Source organism: Sinocyclocheilus grahami, unplaced genomic scaffold (genome assembly GCF_001515645.1).
Source record: "Sinocyclocheilus grahami isolate Dianchi unplaced genomic scaffold, SAMN03320097.WGS_v1.1 scaffold514.1, whole genome shotgun sequence".
Classification (NCBI taxonomy): domain Eukaryota; kingdom Metazoa; phylum Chordata; class Actinopteri; order Cypriniformes; family Cyprinidae; genus Sinocyclocheilus; species Sinocyclocheilus grahami.
In genome coordinates, this window is record NW_015505693.1 from 365,665 (window position 1) to 382,488 (window position 16,824).

The 16,824-nt window shown below is 39.6% G+C and overlaps 1 long non-coding RNA gene across 3 annotated transcripts in view; it reads left to right on the top strand.

The window, feature by feature from the left end:
* Positions 1 to 16,824, top strand: part of LOC107554815 (uncharacterized) — a 66,105-nt gene that overhangs the window by 38,086 nt on the left and 11,195 nt on the right. For all 3 annotated transcript variants that reach the window (XR_001605103.1, XR_001605102.1, XR_001605101.1), the window contains exon 3: positions 5,110 to 6,163. This is a non-coding gene — a long non-coding RNA (uncharacterized lncRNA). The remainder of the gene's footprint in view (positions 1 to 5,109; positions 6,164 to 16,824) is intronic.

The window sequence follows — 16,824 nt, forward strand, 5'->3', positions numbered from 1 at the left end:
GCCGATGCTGTTTGGTGCTGTGATCTATGTCGCAGTGCTGAGGGGATATCTGGCCCCTACATCAAACATCTTGTCCCAATAATGCGGCCTGTTATCAGAGCGAGTGATGCCCACAGCTTGGCTTTAGCCGACTGTGTACTGTACTGTGATCTGCTGTAGTTGAGCTGCAGCATTTGTGATGTGGAGATTATATCAGACATAACAGCTACGCGTGAATCCAATACTCTGTGGAGGCTGTGGAAGAAGGAAACTTCAGTGGTGTTGATCTACAAGCACATAATGTTAAAAGTGAGTGTGTAATTTTGGTGAGAACAAACAGAATGATTGTTTTCAAACTGGTCTTCTGAACCACTTCCCTCATCTGCTATTGGTTGGGTTAAACATGTAGCCACGCCCCAAAACTCACACTATTGGTTGAGACAGTGTTGCTATGCTGACTAGTCAGCATGTTCAAACTAAAAGAGCAATGTTTTGTTAAACAAAGCAACAGTGTTTACACCTTTTCGGGGAATCAAATGATTTATAATTAAAGGGAAAATTACCTGATAATTTATTCACCCTTATTACTTTCTTTTTTCTCTGGAACTCAAAAGAAGATATCCTGAAGAATGTTTTAACTGTTTTTGTCAATACAATGAAATTTTTGTATGTTCATGAAAAAATATATGAACAAAAACAGTTGAAACATTACTTAAATAAAACAAGAATTATTATTATTAGTATATTTTACAAGAAAATGCAATTTCAGTCATTCTACTTCAAAATTTCATTTAATTTAGCTTGCTACTTGCTGTTTCTTTGTAATTATTTGCGAAAATTACTAGCAATTTAGTTGAATTGAAAAAAGTTTCTACACCATTTTTCAGTGTATCTTCTTTTGTGTTCCACATGCAGAAGAAAGAAAGTCGTACAAGTTTGGAACGTAGTAAGTGATGACACAGTTTGTTTTTGGGTGAACTGTCACTTTAAGTATCTCTCTGCATATTAAAGGGACAGTTCACCCAAAAATGAAAATTCTGTCATGAATTACTCTCCCTCATGTTGTTCCAAACCTGCAAGACCTTCATTCATCTTCAGAACACAAATGAAGATATTTTTGATGAAATCTGGAGCTTTCTGACCCTGCATAGACAGACATGTTCAAGACCCAGAAAGTAGTGGACATCGTTAAAATAGTCCATGTGACATCAGTGGTTCAAACATAATTTTATGAAGCTATGAGAATACTTTTTTGTTCATAGCTTCATAAAATTATGGTTGAACCACTGGTGCCACATGGACTATTTTAACAGTGTCTTTACTGCCTTTCTTGAATGTGGTAGTTGCATTGCAGTATTTGCAGGGTCAAAGAGCTCCCAGATTTCATCAAAAATATCATAATTTGTGTTTTGAAGATGAACAAAGGTCTTACAGGTTTGAAACGACATGAGGGTGAGTAATTAAAGACATAATTTAAATTTTTGGTTGAACTGTCCCTTTAAGCTAAGTATTTTAAGTCGTTTTAAATTGTTAAATTGCATACTGCAGTAAACATTGTTACATTGCAAGTGAATGCATGAAAATGTAAAAAGTATAGTTCTCACACCAGTACTGGTGCTAAATCACATTGTGTTTCTCCTTCATGGGCTGCAGTGAGATGCAGGGGGCGTGTCCTCAGCAGGGCCGTGCCCCCGCTGCCCCGCCGTCAGTCAGAGATGGCAGGAGAGGTGAGGTTGCCATGGGAACAAATGCTCTGTGTTAACCAGAAGGGAAACAAACAGTAGTGTTTCATAAAGTAATGTTCTTTAAAGCAGGCTTGGTGTTGTGCAGAAGATGCCTTGAAACTGGAGATTATTTGTGCAGGGGCAAACCTGGTGCCATTTAGCTGTGTGCACTGATGCTTTTTCAGTTTTGTTTGAAGTTGTGTTGTAGCATGGAGAGTCTGATCATAGATTTTGCAAAGATCTTCTTAAACCTTTGCAGCATTGCATAGGAACTCACAAGGGCAGATTGATTGGCCTTGCTGTTGTAAAAGTGAGGCAATGCTTTGCTATGTTTTTCTTTAGTAAAAATCATTTTTGGCAAATACAGTCCTTGGATTCTTATCGTTAGTATTCCACATCTCCATTCCACTAAAAAAAAAATATATATATATATAAATGAAGAATATTTTTGATGCTCTTTTACATACAGCTAAACATACAACCTGTTCAAAACTGACTTAAAGCATCATAAAAGTAGTCCACATTACATGTGCTAAATTCCAGTCTTTTAAAGTCATATTATAGCTTTGTATAATAAACAGACTAAAATTCAAATCATTATTCATTGATAATCTTTCCCTCCACTGTAGGTTTCAAATCTCATTCATGCTTGAGCGTATTCAAATGTGCCACATGACAACATTACACTAAGTTTGACATAAGTGATGAGTCTCAGCAAATGATCATTTAAAAAATAATAATAATTTGAAATGCATCATGATACTGTCAGACTCTGTCCCGTGTTTTGTGTGTGTTTTTCGGTGACCCAGTTTCTGTCTCCTGCGTATTGTTAATTTCATCCCAGGTGTTTCCCATGTTTAATTTCCTATGATTCCAGGTGTGTCTCCTTAGTCCCTCATCATCCTGTGTAAAAGTCTGAGTCCTTTTAGTTAGTGTTGTCCGGTATAAAGAATGAGAATGTGACGTAACGCCGCGTTGAGTTCTGGGAAATTGCTTTGTTTATTCGCCATATTTGCAGGATAGCGCTGCCTTTCTGCTATTGAGTTTAGGGCAGTATTTGATTGTTTGTCGTGATTTTGAAAAATATCACCAGTGTATGTCATTCATACTGCATCGATAATTGCAATAGTAACTCAGATCATCGTTCTGAGAGAAAAATGGACAATGCAATATGTTTTTTTGCCTTTTCTATTGTCAACACTGTAAAACAAATTCTACCAAACCTAAGAGAGAAATGCAGTGCGATCAAATAGCTTCTCTTCCCTGCAAACGATACAATGAAGAATGAATGGTTGTTTAACTTAAAGGCAAAAACAAAACAAAAGATAAGCACTTATCCTTATAGAGAATGAGAAGTAACCATGGGAACGGATAGCGTATCCTGCTAATATGGCGGCGCCTTCCCGAAATGCAATGCGGAGTGAAAAGATTGTGACGTAACTCCTCATTCTCTATTATGAATGTCAACTCCTTTGTGCTATGTGTGATTCCCCGCGATGTAAATAAACTCCTTAGTTTGTACTCCTGGTCTCCTGGTTTCCTCGTTCCGTGCTCCTCACAGTAGCAACCCGTGACAGATAAATTCCTCGTATGATATGTATATAAAACACACAAATACGTCTCTATTCCCATTGAAATATTTTATACATTTTGGTGAGTTCTACAAAGCTACTTGTTAGAATACAAGTGAAAAGATTTTCTGCTATGTATTTAGGATTAGGTGGAAACAAATGGAATTATATGAGTATCAAAAACGTATCAGTCAACCTCTTATCTGAATATGCTGTGTTTACAAGCTGCAATATTTTGCCTACTAAACAAGTATTGCACAGTTTGCCCCTCTCAAATCATCTTTTCGCCGCTTCCCTCCTCCTTTCCTCCTTTCTGTCTCGCTCCCCACGTGGATACAGAAGAAAGATGGGGGAAGCTGGTGAGATGTACATCTCGCGGTAGTTGGATATCAGCGGCGTATCTGATCTCGACCGTGAGGCGACTGCAGCAGCGCCCTCCCTCTTTCGCTCTCGTATTCTCTCACGCTCTCCCTTGTAAGCTCCCTGAATAATTTTTTTTATCCATCCCCACACAGTTTCATTGTTCCCCTTTGCTTTGTAACTATGGCAGGCATGAAATGCACCTAAATGCAGAAAGCGGCTTCCCAGCCCCAACCTTCATACCCGTCCCCTCCACCTCCTTTCCCTGTCTCCCCTTCAATAATATTTATAGTGCAATCTTTTTCTCACCCCCATCTTCTTTTTAGGGATTTTTTTCTTTTTCTTATTCACAAGTCCAATGCCATGCCCCGGCCCCCTCCGATTCCCCCTTATTTTTGCCCCAGCCCTCTCCCTTCGAGCTGACAGATACACTGTTCTCTCTTTCATCGCCTTTCACCTCCCTCCGCCCGTCCTGCCGGCCCGGCACAATGCCGACGCTTTCTCCCGCGGCCGGCCGAACGCTGCCCTGAACTAACAATATCAGCAAGGCTGTCTCAATGCCAGGGAGCCCCATTGTGTGTTGCCAGAGGGGTGTTAACACCCATGTCTGGACCCAATGAATAGTATTATTGTGTCTGAGACATGCAGCTCGCCCCCTCGGTTGCACCCTGCCCCCCAACTCCGAAGCGGTCCCCCATTTTTTGACACTTAACCCACTTTAAACCAGTGTAATTTTGAGGCGAAACTTTGAGCACTTTGCAACATGCAGAAGTGTCGTTTAGAAATAATAGTTGAAGTTTTGGCTGCTGGGTAAATAGGAACATTGTAGAATGGTTTACAAGGTTCCCACGGTTAAGAAAAGTTTGTAGATGGTTATATAGAAATAATGATTTCCTGGCCATGAAAATGAATACATTTGTGGAAATTAGTGAAACATCTAAACAGATGCCAAACTTATGGATATTTATTAGTCAAGTTAGCTATTGTTAGCTAATGTTTTTCATGCTTTAAATGCACAGTTAGACCATAATGGAATGTCCTTTTGAACTAATTTGCATGACATTCGGTTCATTCCGAAATCATTTAAATAATTCCAGAGAACGCCAAAGTGAAATGAAAACAAGAAAACATTCTACTCATCAGTGATCTGTGTTTACAAGTAGCGTAGCTTACTTAGTGCCTGTTTAAAGTCCCGGTTTTGTCCGCTGTACGGGGGAAGTATCAGCATAGGGGCTCTAAGTGCACTTGGCAGACAGTTTCTTTCAGCCTGACATCCTTAACTCAAAAAATCTCTTGCCTCAGCTTTTTTTTATTCCAAGGTTAGAAAGTTCACATTACTAACTGAGAGCAGATGCCAAAACATTCACCTTGCACATCTCCCTGATCAAAGCTGTGGATTGACATTTGCAATGGGCAAAATGCTGAAAGTTAAGCTAAACTTGTTTTCTCTCTCTCCCTCGCTGTTGTTTTGGCAGGAGTCGGAAGACGAGTGGAGAGTGGGAGTAGCGATAGTGGTGGAGGAGTGAACCCGGAGCAGGTGAACACAGCTGCGGACCGCCATGGGCTCTCTTCCATTGGTCCCGACTCTCCGTCTTCGGGTCTCTGAGAGACGGCAGGGGCCAGCCAGGGAGAGTCGGAGTGGGCAGGCGAGGCAGCTCGCTTTCCCCGCCGGCTACCGGCTCCTCGGCAGCAAGGAGGGAGAGAAATCAATACTGAGGAGAGATGCTGCCAGGGGTCGCCCAACGCTGCCTCCAGCCATGGAGCCATGGGAGCCTGAGTGTTCGGCTTTCTCTCTCTCGCAGCCCAATCTCAGTCAACTCGCATCAGCTAAAGAGAGGGCCAACAGCCTTGACGCTCTTCATGCAACACCAAGTGTGTGTGTGCTTGCGTGTGTGGTTCTGCCAGAGGGCCTTTCCAGGCTCGCCATCACTTGATAAAACTTTGCCTGCTGGAGAACGAGTAGAAAAAGAATGTCAAAGGTCTTTCTTTCCCCATCTTTGATTCCTTTTTCACCATGAGTGCACATTCCCCCTGACTGTTGTAATGAGTGCTTGACTGAGATCTCTTTTACGCTAAATCAAGAGGCCTTCTTTTTTTAGTGGTCCTCCTCCTAAGCATGCACAAAGTGCTCTACATCTGATGGGCCGGCGATGAGAGAGCAGTTTGAATCCTTTTTCCACCTGGTTTTACATTATTTTTTTTTATGGACGGCACTATTCGAGAGGCTCGGAAAAGGACTTGGCCTTGATTTGTAGGTGAAGGGTTTGGCGCTTACCCTTCCTGGGAACTTTGTAACCGCTTTCACCCTTGACCATGGCACTTGATGTGTATTAATAACGGTGCGGACCAATAGAGTACAGTGCGAGATGGAGAAGTTCCAAAAAAGTTGCTCCCACAAGGTTGCAGATCCATTGGGATGTGGACAACTGAAACATGGCCTGAACTAGATACTAACAATTCGAAAAGTGGAGTGCTGGTGGCAGTGGATAGTTCCTGTATCCTTGGATGCTCAACTGGAAGTTGGATTCGGTAAGGAAAGATTTCAGTAATCTGTATGTGTGGGTTACATAACATCAGCTTTGGTAGTTGCTGGTTAAAGGTCCTGATTTGTATTATGTAAAGCAAACAAAGTGCCAGACGATTGTATAGATACCCGCCATCCGTTTCGTCTCCACTGGGCAGCGCCTTCGACAAAATGGCCGCTGAAGCCTGCCAGCTGTCTCCCCGCCAAGATGTCGGCACCTTAAACGCTGCCCATCTGCCTAATCAAGGGCGACTATGTAGATTCCAGATAATTGCTTTTGCATATGGTTATTTCGCTCGCTCGTTATTGGCCGGGCCAGTAATTCACGCCGCCTTTGAAACACGCAGGGCATATGCGCCTTTTTCCTTGATCGCTTGTATCCTTTTACAGTCTGTCTGTCTTTATGTTAAGCTGCGGTAGCGTTCTGTCATTCGAAATGGGAGAAAAATATGGAGCTAACACACACAAAGCATCTGATGCCTGTGCCATCTGTGACATCTGCGACTGGGTAGTCTAGCTACGTAAATCCCTCACTTGCAGGGCCCGGTTCCAGACAGCCTCCCATAATGACCTCATTAGCATGCACAGCACTCCTCACCGTAGGCCCTGGTGCACTGCTGTGCCGTGGGACCCGACAATCCGCGCCCTTCACACAAACGCTCGCTGGGCAACATTGTGTTCCTCCTTACAATACAAAACTTCACACTTGTTTTATTACAATCATGTCAGTGGAGCTGAAGATCTGAAAGAGGCTTAGGCAGTTAGCCTGCATGCTCAGGGAGATGTCTGTGTACAATGTCTGTGTTTTTTTTTTAGCTATGCCAATGAAATGGTTGTTTGATTGAGTCAGATTTTATTCATTATAACTTTTCTTTCAATAGACGTGCTGTATTTATGAAAACATACAGACCTAAAAGTCCTCAATAATTTAGCTTGAAATTGTAGCATCATAGTAGTCGAAACCAACTAGATCCAATTGGAATTCCTAATAATTCAAACTACATGGTGAAATGGTAAGAAATTGTAGAAGTTGGCTTTTACAAAAATGTACAACCCAAAGCCTAAACCTTGTAAATGTAATAGGAAAAACAGCCATAAAAAAGTAGCACCTTGAGCCATGTCGTAGTATCTTGCGATTTCACCATCTCAAATGAAATATCACTAGTCATCATCAGGGTTTTGACTAAATCTTGTCTCTAACCACTTTGTTTCATAGCAATTAAGGTTGTTAAAATCTGACTCTGACCATATGGAAGTACAAAAAGGTTTTCTCACAGATTGTGTTATGGTGTGTGCACACCAGACGCAAAGTGAATATTTGCATCGCGCTACTTGCTCTAGTTTACTCGCCGGATGTTTTTCACGTTACTCACGTGAATAAAAACATACAAAATTTTTTAAAAAATTACATTTCTGATACAACCAGACGTGTCAAACCGGACATGTCAATAAGCTCTTCACAGATTGGCTTGCGCGACAATGCGCCATGCAAATTTTCCACTCAAATTGAAATTATTCAACTCGCACGGAAGATGCATTTGAGGTGAATATCATGCATTTGTGGCAGTCGCGTCATCCAATTTGCGTCTATTTGCGTCTATTTGCGTCTTTGCATTGACTTTGTATATAATCTAGGCTACTCGCACAAATAATTAAATTCACTTTTGATGTGCATACACCATTATGATCTTTACATGTAAGAGTGCCAAAAAAATGCAGAGTATAATAATGTGCGATTTGCTAATTTATTTTGGGGCACTCTTTGGGATAACACAACATTTAGATGCTATGTTGCTTAGCAACCGTAAACAGTTTAACAAATTAATATTGAATGTTCATATTTGAGTTTTTTTACAAATTTGAACTCATCCAACCAGAATTTAGAGTGATCAATTTTAAACTATTAGTTTGTATTGGTCTGACTCTCTTTTTTTAAGTTTTGGTTAGCTTTTTTAAAAACTAGCATATTGGATGATAATGACGCTAATGTGCTGTTAGCTGTCTAGAATAACAGTTTCTCATATTGGTCGTATTGTTTGTGGTTCATAGGTGGGATATGTCATGTGGGTGGTGTGATTTGGTTTAAATTGGGAGGAGAAGGCAGTTAAATTTGGGGGGGGGGGGCTTATGCGTCTGTCTGGACAAGTTGATGTCTAAAACGCATATTAGCAGCAGAGTGGTACGTCTGGGTCAGTCAGTCTGTGTTCGTTCCATATTTGCATATTTACAACAGCTGGGGAGCCCATATGTTTTAGCCTGAGCCAGACAAAATTATATATAACTTGACACGCTAGCAAGGCTACCACACCCCATGGCCACCGTAAACAAATACACACACACACACTCTCCAAATCTTGTGCAATTCAAGTTCTCTTCAAAACACAAAAATACCCCCCTCAAACCTGGAAAAAAAAGGAAAAACAAAAAGCTTTTATGCTAATCACAGTGTTAGCCATGCGTGTGAGTACACTAGTGCAATTATGCATAATTCAGCACAAAGCTAGGCAGGGAGGCTGAGTACAGTAAATCCTGTTAGTAGCCTGCAAAAGGTGGCAAAAGAAAGGAGGGGACGGAGGGGCAAGTGTTACGCCCATTAGGTGCCAGAATAAAGGCCAAGTTTTCACCAGGACCCAGCGATATGTTAACCTCCCACTCCTGCTGTACAGGTGCAGACTTATGGTGGACGGCACAAGATTTAGGTGTCACAAGATGTTGATTTGCTTTGTCCTGTCTGTGCGCTGTTACTTTCACATTAAAGGATTAGCCACCCCAGATTTGAATTCTGTCATTATTTACTCACCCTCATGTCATTCCAAACCTGTATGACTTTGTTTGGGTTTGAACGACATGTGTAAATGATGACTAAAATGAAAACAAGTCTTTAAATTAAATTATTAGACCTGCAGTTTTTCTCGTTTTTTTTCTCATAACATGAAACCATGTTTTATTTTATTTTATAGTTTATTTTATTACTTATATCAATTAAATTATTACAGCTGCCTTGTTATTATCTCTACTAACAGCTAGCTACCAGACTTCAGTTGTTCTCACAACATGAAGCCATATTTTATTTAATTTTTAGAGCCTTTCAATGAAATTATTAGAGTTGCCTTCTTACCAACAGCTACCATGCTTCAGTTGTTGTTCTCATAACATGAAACCATATTTTATTTTACATTTTTTAAATACTTTATAGTTTATTCTATTTGATTAATTTTCTTTTAGAGCTTATCAGTTAAATTATTAGTGCTACCTTTTTATTATCTGTTGTAATAGCTACCAGGCTTCAGTTGTTCTCACAACATGAAACCACATTTCTTCCGGCTGTCTTACATACCCACTTGTAAACCTTTTACACTTTTACCTTGAAGGCCTGAAAGTCTTAAAGCTTAATAACTGGGCTGAACTATCTCAAACGAGTGGTATCCTGGCTCCAGCGCTGTATCAAAATATAAAAAATGGCAACATAAAAAAATCCCTCTTCCCTGCCTGTCTGCAATAAGCTTTTCTCCAATTCCTGATTAGCCTTGAAGAAAAACAGTCGGACCGTTTTTACATTTCCACAAGTGCTGTAGCATCATATGAGAGCGTTGTGGCTCCCCTCTGTGCAGAGACAGGCTTATATGTTTAATGTTTTAACGTTAGCCGCGCTTCAGCGCCGTCTCAGCGTTATGAGGGGGTATTCTATGCTCTTAGTGCCCGCTGCTTTTATTTGCTTGGTTATTGATTGAATGTGGTCCACCCACAGAAGTAATAGTTGCTAAAAGCATTTATTGGCACTGCTCAGTTCTGCCAAGGCGATATGCAGCTTTTTAAAAAATGTATTTTATTGTATTTTATTCCACCTGTGATCTGACAAGTGGCTAGCCAGGCTAAAGACTTTTAAAGGGAATCTGGCAACACAATGATTTCTGTGTATTCATTTGCATAGTAGCTCATTTCATAATGTTTTACCACAAAGTATTAATTAACTTTTTGTATAATAACTTTCAGCATTTAGCATGTGTTTGCATGAAAAGTAGACCTCAATAATTGATTTTGTTGTGAAAATGTATCATACTAGTGATCTAAACTGTTTACTTCTTAATGCTTAGCTTTTTAGTTGATAAAGGAAATTAAATTTACACTTCTTTTTCCATTTTTAAAGCTAGCAACCTACTAAATAAACATGTTTTCCTGTGCGCATGCATATTAGCAGCTCTCTTATAATATTTTAGTTTTTTTTAAAAATGATAACTCTCTTTATTTGTTTAATAAAGCTGATTAGCATGTTAGGTTACCTTAATACCTTGTAAGTTGCAGTGTTTACAAAAATAAGACCTTAATAACAGTTTTTTATGATTAAATCATAGCATACTAATGGTCTAAACCAAGGATCCTCAAATCTGGCACATGAGATCCACTTTCCTGCAGAGTTTAGCTCTAACCCTAATCAAACACACCTGAGCATGCTAATCAATGTCTTCAGGATCATTAGAAAATCACAGGTAGGTGAGTTTGATCAGGGTTGGAGCACAACTCTGTAGCGCATTGGCCCTCGAGGGCAATATTTGAGGAGCCCTGGTCTAAAGTGTTTAGTTCCTAATGTTTAGCATTTTAGCTGCTAAAGGATGTTACATTCAGTCTTCTTTTTCTGTTTTTTAAAAGCTTGCAACTTACTAAATATCCATTAGCAGCTCATTTTATAGATATTGATTTTTTTAAATAATACTTCTCTGTAGTTGTTAAATAAAGCTGATTAGCATGTGGGATTTAACATCAGATAAATATATTTTTTTTGTCTGCAGTTGTAGCATACTAGTCTTAATTGTTTAGTTGCTGATGGGTTTTTCTTAAAGCTAGTAAATTGCTAAATGGCTGCCTAATATTATCCAGATGAACATCTATGTACATATAAGCAACTCACTTTTTAAACAGATTTAGAAAAGGATATTTGGTCAGAATCACAGAGCATGTTTTTTTAAGACAGATCTGTATGTTATATCTATTTAGCATGTCAAAGTTTCACTCTTTATTTTGTTTTTCAGCGCTAATAAGCTATTTTCAAGATCAAGTACAATACACCAGCATTATCAAAAGCATAAAATTGTGCTTCACCTTGATCTGAAAAAAAGCTACTGGCCCTTTAAAAACATGGTAGCGTCAACCGCGGCTGATTACAGTCGGAGGGAAAACAGGCGTTTATCCAAGTCACTGATTATGTCATTTTTTTAGCCCCCAAAACACAGCGCTGCGTGCGGAGTGTGTGGGATGCGGAATTATGAAGCGAGGAGTGGAGTGTGTGAAGGAGAGAGCGGGAAATGGGAATGGAGTGCTGTTTGTATGATTAAACTGTCGGCTCGGTGGCACAGGCCACGTTGAAGAGCCGGGCCTGAGATTTGACCGTAATGAAAATGCCCCCGAACTGCACCCCCACCCTTTCAAAATGTTGCTTCAGACCAGCTTGGCTCTGTCCGTACGCTGAGAAGAGAAAGGAGACGTGGAACAAGATAGACAGACAGCGAGAAAGAGAGGGAATGAGAAAGTACCGTTCCGTAGCAAATGGTTTTGTGGCTGCACGAGATGTAGACAGATGTAGACAGGCAGTGTAAGGTTTGGGTGAGGGTTGGAACAAGTAACTTCAAATTAGTGTTGAGTTTTTGTGCTGTACCTCATATCCTGCCATTAAAGGGATAGTTGATCATTTACTCACCCTCATGTTGTTCCAAACCTGTATGACTATTTCTTCCGTCGAATATGAAAGAAGATATTTTAATCATCTTTGAGAGCAGCTTGCGTACTTTGCGTATAGAGAGGATCGGCTCTGAGTGTACTTACTGTTATAATATATTCTCTTGTGGTCTGTAGACGAAAGAAAGTCCTCTAGGTTTGGATTGACATGAGGGTGAGTAAATGATGACAGAATGTTCATTTTTGGGTGAACTATCCCTTTTATGTTTTGTTCACACTGCGTACAAATTCCATTTGGTTTCAATCCAGTTTTTAAGACTGACTGTCCATATTATACTTTTGCAGATGATGAAATCTGATGCAATTGTTCGAGTTTTCCTCTGTTCTTGTTAATCATGATATCTTGTTGCAGTGTTATAGTGTGTGCACACCAAAAGTGAATTTTATTCATTGCGCGGGTAGATTACATATACAAAGTTGATGCAAAGACGCAAATAGATGCAAATTTGTACCTGCTGATGCGAATTGGGTACCGCAATTGCTGCAAACGTGTGTTATTTCTCTGTGTTTTCCGCGCAAGTTGAAAAATTTCAACAAGAGAGGAAAATTTGCATGACACGTCATGCAAGTCAATCAAGAGCTTATTGATGCATTCGGTTTGACATGTCCGGTTGTATCAAAATGTTGGAGAGCATTATTATGTTTTTATTCGTGCGAGTGACGTGAAAATCATCTCGTGAGTAATTTAGAGCGAAAACGCAATGTGAAAATTTGCTTAGTTTATGGTGTCCACACACCATTAAACTCACAAGGAACATGAGAGAACATAAACAAGCCATTTTGCACTTTCCTGCATGTGTCCTAAACAACTTACTGCTTCACTACATAGCGAATGTCACACAGTCCAGGAAAGGGATGGAAAATTTGTGTATTCAGAAAGAGCATCATACGAAATAACACATTTTGTATGGTGTTACACACATATACTTTTTGAATTCCAAAAAACGACTTGAAATGTGAGCATTCACACTGAGATGCATTTTAATCTGATTTCACACCACATTTGGATCACGTTCATAAACATCAGATTTCATGTGTTTCTTGTTGTTTAGACTACACAAACTAAACTGATTTGAGTCAGATATACCAAAAAATTATTTTTGCTGCTTTCTGTCTAAATAAAGCTTAATGTGATGCATAAATGACCAAAGGACAGTTCACAATAATCGTTCTAATTCTATGAGAATAGAGAAGTCCACACCACAAATATAACGATAATGACAGAGGAACAATGCCAATGGATGGATTTTTGGGAAACCTTGCCAGCCAATCAGAATCCATTCTGCTTTAAAGCGCTTGAATATTTAAAATGGCAGATGATAAAACTGCAGTGTGTGCTTATTATAAACGGAACATTATTGTTTGATAATAGTACACCAAGCACAGAAAATATTACTCTCCCCCACAAAGACTGTCTAAATATCGTCTCGGTTAAGCGTGGGAACGAGTAAAAGTGTCAAAAATTCAGTCATTCGCTGCCTAGACGGCCCAGCTGCTCTATTCAGTTGCAGGTGAGGAAGGACCCTAGAGGTCAAGGTCAGGGGGGGTTGTTGTATGGTCAGACGTCTCGCTACACTGGCAAATTATTATGGCGGATTCTTTTCTGCGCAAACCTGGCAACTGTATTTTTTCAACATCTGTTAATTTACAATATTAAGCTTGTTTTAATGAAGCCTACGAGCATTTATTTATAGCATCGGTCGCAAGGAAGCAACATCGGTTTCGCCGCATTTGTTCCCGCTGTCAATCTCCTACAGTGTAAACAATGATACCCCTTTAAGAGGAGGGATTTTCTTCCTCTCAACATGTTTCTCCAAAGAAACCAAGTTTTTGAATAGCGGACGAAGACACCAGCCCACCCTCTGGAAGATTCCATTATTCATCTCCACCTATGCTTCATTAGCTCAGCTGAAAAGTCCTCCGCCCCCCCACCCTCCCCCCCCCCCCCCCCCCTCTCTCTCTCTCACACACACACACACACACACACACACACCCCGTTCCAGTGTCTCAATGGACTGGTTCCCATCTTTCCCAGAGAGCCCCCTCTTCCTTGTCCTTCCCAGTTCTCCCTAATCGTCTCAGCTCATGCTGAAATCAAGCTTAGAAACGCCGCTGTTGTGAGCCTCTCTCCTTCCTTCCCCCCTTTCCGGCTCATTCTCTCACCTAGCTCACACTCGCATGCACACCCACCCACCCACTGCTTAAATCCCTATCAGCATGCCAACAAAATGTCCGCCCAGCTGGGGTTGACACTCGCTCGCCTCTGGGGCTTCACCTCCTCCTCGCTGACCCCCCTAGAACCCTCGTGTTCATTTGTTCTAGAGCTGCTCTCGGACTCAAGTGTATGATGGTCGTTTGTGTTTTAAAGAGTAATTGGTTCTTGCAGAATCCAGCACCTATGTGTTGTGCCTGTCATCAGTATGAGGTTTAACTAAAACATGTCTGATATAATGCTGATAAATATCAATATTCTCAACTGAGATGAGAAAAAGAGGAAACTCTAGTTATTAGAATGGTTTTCTAAATATCCATTTAAACATTTCTAATAGTTATGTTAACAAAAAGAGGAGCTATACTGTGTATATATATATATATATATATATATATATATATATATATATATATATATATATATATATATATATATATATATATATACGTATATATATATACACACACACACTATATTTCTGTATAGCAATGAATTAAAAAATACAAATAAAGAATAAATTGATATATATCTGTTCTATCTATATAATTGCTATACAAAGACAAAGAAATAAAGTACAACAAAAAAGGCATCACAAAACAGTTTAAAAACAACAATTTTACAATATTATGGTAATGAATTAAAAAAAGAAAAGAAAATTTCCAGCTAGCGTCTGAAACGGACAAGAGGCATGAATGTGATTGATTTGAATTCTCAGACTGTAAACAAACTGCTAGCTTGATGCTAAGCTAGCATGCGTATGGAACCGGTTGGGAGGACACGTCACACCAAAGCCGTCAGGAGATGGTCTGATGTACCCAGCGTTTGGGTGGGGGCAGGAATCGCCCTTCTGGGACGCCCCTCCATACACAGGGAATGCGCCTATGACCCAGGCAGGGATTTTGCAGAGGAGGGTGTCTGGTCCTCGATTCAGACAGTCCTGTCTGATGTCCCATTAAGATTTGAGTCCAGGACCGTGAGGGGTGAGGGGTAGAGCGCTGGTTAACCCCCCTGGACTTCTGCTGCCGCTCCTGGGTCCTATTATTTGAGGCAAGCTGTTGGCTGCATACTAATTCTGCATCACTCAGTCATGAATTGGGCTCATATGAGAAGCAGCGTTTGAAATAAAGCTGGCGCAGAAGGAGGCCCTGTATGGAACGAGGGAAGCATATGCTCACTAAACACGATCAGACTGGCAAATGTCCGGTGCACTGAATGAGAAAGGTTAACATAGCTTCATAACTGGTTGCATCATTCTGCAGGGAAGAGGAGGAGCCTGGTATCATGCAGCTGAAATGGCCTGCATTAGTTTTCATTCAGTTTTAACATTTTTGCCTAATGATGCATACTGTCAAGAGAGAGGAAAGGAAGAGATGGCAAGTTATGTTGTTAGCCAGACTTGAACTTACGTCATCCCCATGAGCGCCACAGATGAATGTGTCCGAACACATGCACTAGCCACTAGACAATTTGAATATTATGTTTATTATTTATATTTTGATGTCTTGATGTGGCATGTCACAATCAAAACTAAAAATGTAAATATTTCAAATATCTATCATTAAAATCAAATCATAATTGTATTATTATTAAAATACTATTAAACAGGTTTTTGATATTTTAAAAACAATAAATATAAATAACAAATTTTATAAAATATCTAATATTTTTAGATATTAAATAATATTTTAATAAAGTATCATTTGTTTTAGCATGCCATATCAAGATTTATCAATAATATAAATATTAATAAAAATTAAAGTTTTAAAAATATAACATCTTAATATCAGAAGAATCAGAGAATTACTTATCATATAAAAAATTATTTTAATAAAATATATAAAAATATTAATCATTATTATACAGTGTAGTGCGTTTTTTTTAAATTTTATTTTAAATTTTTTGCATATTTGTCACACTTAAAAGATTCAGATCAAACTAATTTTTATATTACACAAAGATAACCCGAGTAAATACAAAATGCAGTTTTGAAATAATTATTTTATTTATTAAGGGAAAAAAGCCTTCCAAACCTGCCTGGCCCTACGTGAAAAAGTAATCGCCCCCTAAATCTAATAACTGGTTATGCCACCCTTTGCAGCAACAACTGCAATCAAGCGTTTGTGATAACTGGCAATAAGTCTTTCACATCGCTGAATTTTGGCCCACTCTTCTTTGCAGAATTGTTTTAATTCAGCCACATTGGGGGGTTTTCGAACATGAATGGACTGTTTAAAGTCACGCCACAGCATCTCAATTGGATTTAAGTCCGGACTTTGACTTGGCCACTCCAAAACCTTAATTTTGTTTTTCTTGAGTTATTCAGAGGTGGACTTGCTGCTGTGTTTGGGATCATTGTCCTGCTGCATAACCCAAGTGTGCTTGAGCTTGAGGTCACAAACTGACGGCCGGACATTCTCCTTCAGGATTTTCTGATAGAGTGCAGAATTCATGGTTCCGTCAATTATGACAAGTCGTCCACGTGCTGTAGCTGCAAAGCAGCCCCAGATCATCACACTACCACCACCATGTTTGACTGTTGCCATGATGTTCTTTTTATGAAATGCTGTGTTGGTTTTACATCAGATGTAATGGGACACACACCTTCCAAAAAGTTAAACTTTTGTCTCATCAGTCCACAGAATATTTGGCCAAAAGTCTTGGGGATAATCAGGATATTTTTTGGCAAATGTGAGACGAGCCTTTGTGTTCTTTTTGGTCAGCAGT